This window comes from Schistocerca piceifrons, chromosome 8 (assembly GCF_021461385.2).
Source record: "Schistocerca piceifrons isolate TAMUIC-IGC-003096 chromosome 8, iqSchPice1.1, whole genome shotgun sequence".
Taxonomy (NCBI): Eukaryota; Metazoa; Arthropoda; class Insecta; order Orthoptera; family Acrididae; genus Schistocerca; species Schistocerca piceifrons.
This window is the reverse complement of record NC_060145.1, coordinates 488,592,132-488,598,131: the sequence shown is the minus strand read 5'-3', so window position 1 is coordinate 488,598,131 and position 6,000 is coordinate 488,592,132.

Here is a 6,000-nt window from a genome sequence, read left to right as displayed (position 1 = left end):
CCTTTATTCTCTTTCTCAGTGACGTCGCTTTTGTCCCATACGTTTCCACACTTTGCACAAAAAACTTCTATAACCACTTTTTCCTATCTTTAGATACAACTGCACTCAGAACGTTCATGATTTTCACAGCGAGTGGTATCAAGTATTTCGGATATACAAGTTGAAGTCAGACAATTAGCTACTTATATCGTCGCCATCCAAGCAGCACGGGAGACTTGCATTTGTTAGGAGGATTCTCTGAAACTGTGGCGTAATTATTATAAAAGGGACTAGTGCAACCTGCTCTAGGACACCTACCCAGTGTTTGCAATCTTTGGCTGTAGCCGTCGCTGTGATCTTAATGGGATTGTATTCTGTAGACGAAGGGGTAACTGTGAAGAGCTGGGATCTAAATGGGACTTTTAGAAGAACCCAGTTCGATAAAAATATAGGAAAACTGGTGCTGAAGGTAATATAAGCAGCGTTTCCACTGGGTGCTTACTCTATCAGTGCGGAGATCTCTGGAATAATCTAAAGGAGGTTATGGTCCTTATGAATGCAATAGGTACTGACCCAGTCGTGAAAGATACCGATCAAAATTATTATGGGGCACACTCTGGGCTGTATTGTACATGGCTCTGGAAGGTTTCTGAACGTTTTACACTAATATCCATACTCTGCAAACCACTGTATTGCATGGCAGAGAGTGCTTCTCATCATACTACACCGTATCCTCTCTTTCCTCTTCATTCGTTTAGGGAGTGAGGGAAGTGTTATCTCTCAATCACATCTGTGCACACTGTGATTAGTCCGATCTGGTCTCTGCGATCCCTTATGTGCGGCGGTTTTGCTATTATCATAAGGTTCTCAATTAATTCCAGTTTCTTCAACATACAAGTATATTTCCATGGCGTCGTTCTCGTCTATGTTAAGGTGTTTTGTACTTATTGCTTTTGACCATTTCTGTGATTCTCTGTCATGGATCAGACAAATCTTTCAACATTCGTGCTGTCCATTTTGCACTAATTGGATATTGCTATGGCTATGAAATCAACACTAAAGGACAATCTTCTATTACTGATGTACAAGTGATTTGTAAGGGATCATCTTCGATGACTGACTGCCTTTCCCCAGTGTCGTACTGATGAACCAAGATCTACCACCTGCATTACATACGACTAAGCCCACGCGAACATTTATGCTCATATCCCTACAAACGGCTGCCGCCAGGTATCTGTATGAGTTGCAAGATTCCAGTTTTAATTCAGTGATATTGAAATCAAAGGAGAGTAGGTTTTCCATTTTCTGAAGTGCACAGTTTTACATTTATGACCATTTAATGCAAGCTGCTAATGTTTGAACAACCCTTAACTCTTAAAGGACGTGAATATTTGTAATGTTTTTGTGTCACAGAACACTTCATTCTGTATAACAGCATCAGCTGCAAAAAATTAGATCATTTATTTTGTCGTGCTATGTCTTTAACATACAGCATAAACAGCAAGAGTCGCAACATACTTCCCTGTGGCACAGTCGCAGTTACCTCTACTTCTCCCAATCACTCCACGGCCAAGATAACATATTGTGTCCTCCCTACAAAATAATCCAAAATCCAATCTCAAATTTTTTTGGTACCCTATAGATCGTTCTTTAGCTAATAACTTAGATATAGTTGTGATCCCAACGCTCCTTAGAAACAAGAAGTGCTGCATGCACTTGTCTCTGTTGATCCATTTCTTTCAGTGTGAAATGTGAGAGAGCTCAAAGTGTATTTAGCTTGGTCGATGTTTTTGAAACTCATGATGGTTTACAGGTATGAGGTCTTTCTTTAGGAGATAATCATTCAGTGAATATTAATAGACACCTAATTTACATTTGATGTCCTAGCGACAGATCACAAGTACTTTGATATACAAAATCTGAGTTCTCTACACGAAAACAATTTTGAAATAATTTTCAAATGAAATCTGGTCATCAGCGTTTGAGTCTGCAGCTGACGACTCGCTCAGTGATGCACATTAGTGGTACAGCTGTACCGAGATACTGATGTACGAAAGGCTTCTTCTGTACAACTGCTGTTGCTGGCATCAGTATGGAATGCCACAACATCTATAAAAATTCAGAACAATTATTACACTGTAAAATTTGCTGAAAGTTGGTGAAACTGTGCAATTTCCATTAATAAGGCTATCAACAATTCATTTCATGAAAGTAACACTAACTTAAGTAGACTTATTTACTTGACATGTTAGCCAAATAAAGAACTTAATTTCCGGTAGTGTTATTTTTTTAATTCTCACATCTTTCGCAGTGTTCTGCGTGGTGTGTGCCGTATTTTTTATGCCGTGTAGTGTAGTACATGTTGCTCACTTTATTTGTAGTTAATAATATGTCTCCACCCTGAAATGAAATTTCAGTTCTTTAGACGGTTGTAGTTTGATGACGAAAAATAAACGTGACAGCATTAAGAAGATATCAGTTAAATTTTTAGTACGTACAGTCATTCATTACTGGCTGTACTGCTCCATTTAGTAACTATTTCAGGCATTTTTACTGCCAACAAAATAGATCCTTAGTGCATAATCAATTGAGGTCCACCTGGTTTTGACAGTCTGTCTCAAACAGTGTTACATTACATCGCCATTAAATCATAGCTCATAATATTGACAGTAGATTGTACATCGAAGTCAGCGGCGCTGATACTGCTAATCATAATGTTTTATTGTTTATTTTAACAAACTGGATAATTATTTTTATATGTACTGCGATATTTGAAAATATTTATGTGATGTCTGATCTTTGGGATGTGACGAAATGAGCATAGACCAGTATGATCCTGCAGCCACTATGAATCAAGTCTCAAAGGAACACTGGACACTGATTGAATCAATGAGGAAAGCTGCAAATATATGCTAGTCCTGGATTCAAACTCGGGTCTCCTGCTTACTAGGCAGATGTGCTGAACACTGCATCATCCAGACACAGTGGTCTTGACAACCGCAGAGACTACTCTAGCATGCTTCCTGTCAGACAAAAATTCTCAACTTATCCACACACTAGTGATGTAGTGCACCTTGCATCTCGTCCTCAATGACATCAAAAACAACACACATGTATAATTAATGTGAGGATGGGCACGGATCACTTGAATGCAGGTGCACACCACGCTCATACTCTTATTGGAATTGGCGGAATGCTGCAAGTAATGAGGATAATGGGCGCTACAACAGTAGTATGTGGTATATGTTGAGAACTTAAATCTGACAGGAGGTGTGCTACAGTAGTCGGTGCAGTTGCTTTTATCACCGTGTCTGGATGGTGCAGTTGTCAGGACATTTGCCTCGTAAGCAGAAAACTCGGGTTCAAATCCCAGTCTAGCACAAATTTTTAACTTTCCTCATTGATTTACTCACTGTTCGCCAGGACCTATATAGTTCTTTCCTTTGCGTCTTGATACTTGAAAATATTATTTTTCACCCATTCAAAGAGGAATAGCACTCGTGCAAAGTGTTTAGATTTCTGGCTGGATTACCTACACTAATCCGTCGTCCATTTTCACAGTTCTTCAGCAGAGCTGCAGTTCAGCAGACTTCTAGATTGGTCAGTGAAGGCACTGTCAGCAGAGTTTCTAAGCGGTGGGTTGCATGGTGGCCACTGCGGAAGCTCCATCGGCATGGCAGCACCGTGAGGGAAATTTACTGAAGATGCACAGAAGGGAAACGTGGGAGAAGGGAAAATCCGCTGCAGTACTCCGTGGAGTGTGATTGGAGACCCACATCAGGTGATGCATGCTTATCACTCCGGCACCACATCTTTGTGGGAACTGTACGACTTGAGGTTATTCTATGATTGTTTTTAAATAGTGATAAACTAGTAATGTGAACTGAGATAATAAGCAGGTAACTTGTTGTGAATACTGCTACTGACATCACGTTATAATTAAGCACAATAGCTATCAAACCATCTCCACTGCAGACACGTGAGTAAATTCAGTTTGGGTTCAGAACTAATGCCTTGTGACTATTGCTAATGGTTTCAAACTGTAAGTACAGGCACAAATTACTGCACAGGAGACACAGAAGTAATTTCAGTGCTGAGTCTGACATGAAGATGCATTCTAACCATAGAGCAACATATAGTTGTTATCTGGGTAGAGTGAAATCTTCAGTAGTTTCATTTAGCACAATCCTGTCAGCTACTTTTCTGTAATCAGATGTTGAAATAACTGGCGTTTTTTAGTAATAGAGGTTTTTATCGATTTTTGTTGTTTTCACATGAGTTAGGTTGCACCTTCGTGGATTAGTTTTTACGAGGGCGTGATGAAAAATATTACTCCAGAATTTTTTATTTGAAAACTCTTACAGCTTTTAACTCTTTGCCGTTGGTGGGGAGGCTTGCGTGCCTCAGCGATACAGCTGGCCATACCGTAGGTGCAACCACAACGGAGGGGTATCTGTTGAGAGGCCAGACAGACGTGTGGTTCCTGAAGAGGGGCAGCAGCCTTTTCAGTAGTAGCAGTGGCAACAGTCTGGATGGTTGACTGATCTGGCCTTCTAACACTAACCAAAACGGCCATGCTATGCTGGTACTGCGAACAGCTTTAAGCAAGGGGAAATTACTGTGGTAATTTTTTCCAAGGGCATGCAGCTTCACTCTATGGTTAGATGATGGGGGCATCCTCTTGGGTAAAATGTTCCAGAGGTAAAATAGTCCCCCATTCAGATCTCCAGGCAGGGACTAATCTGGAGGACGTTGTTATCATGGGAACGAAAACTGGCTTTCTACGGATCAGAGCGTGGAATGTCGGATCCCTCAATTGGGCAGATAGGTTAGAAAATTTAAAAAGGTAAATGAATAGGTTAAAGATAGATATAGCGGGAATTAGTGAAGATCGGTGGCAGGAGGAACAAGACTTCTGGTCAGGTGAATACAGAGTTATAAATACAAAATCAAACACGGGTAATGCAGGAGTAGGATTAATAATGAATAGGAAAATAGGAATGCGGGTAAGCTACTACAAAAAGCATACTGAACGCATTATTGTGTCCAAGATAGATACGAAGCCCACACCTACCACAGTAGTACAAGTTTATATGCCAACTAGCTCAGCAGATGACGAGGAGATTGATGAAATATACGATGAGATAAAAGAAATTATTCATAAGTGAAGGGAGACGAAAATTTAATAGTCATGGGTGACTGAAACTCGATAGTAGATAAGGGAAGAGAAGGAAAAGTAGTAGGTGAATATGGAATGAGAGTAAGGAACGAAAGAGGAAGCCGCCTGGTAGAATTTTGCACAGAGCACAACTCAATCATAGCTAATACTTGGTTCAAGAATCATAAAAGAAGGTTGTATACATGGAAGAAGCCTCGAGATACTGGAAGGTCTCAGATAGATTACATAATGGTAAGACAGAGATTCAGAAACCAGGTTTTAAATTGTAAGACATTTTCAGGGGCAGATGTTGACTCTGACCAAAGTCTCTTGGTTATGAACTGTAGACTAACACTGAAGAAACTTAAAAAAGGCGGGAATTTGAGGAGATGGGACGTGGATAAACTGAAAGAACCAGAGGTTGTAGAGATCTTCAGGGAGAGCATTAGGGAACGATTGGCAAGAATGGGGGAAAGAAATACAGTAGAAGAAGATTGGGTAGCTTTGAGAGATGAAATAGTGAAGGTAGCAGAGGATCAAGTAGGTAAAAAGACGAGGGCTAATAGAAATCGTTGGGTAACAGAAGAGATATTGAATTGATGAAAGGAGAAAATATAACAATGCATTAAATGAAGCGGGCAAAAAGGAATACAAACGTCTCAAAAACAAGATCGACAGGAAGTGCAAAATGGCTAAGCAGGGATGGCTACACGACAAACGTAAGGATGCAGAGGCGCATATCTCTAGGGGTAAGATAGATACTGCCTACAGGAAAATTAAAGAGACCTTTGGAGAAAAGATAACCACTTGCATGAAAAACAAGAGCTCAGATAGAAACCCAGTTCTAAGCACAAAAGGGAAAT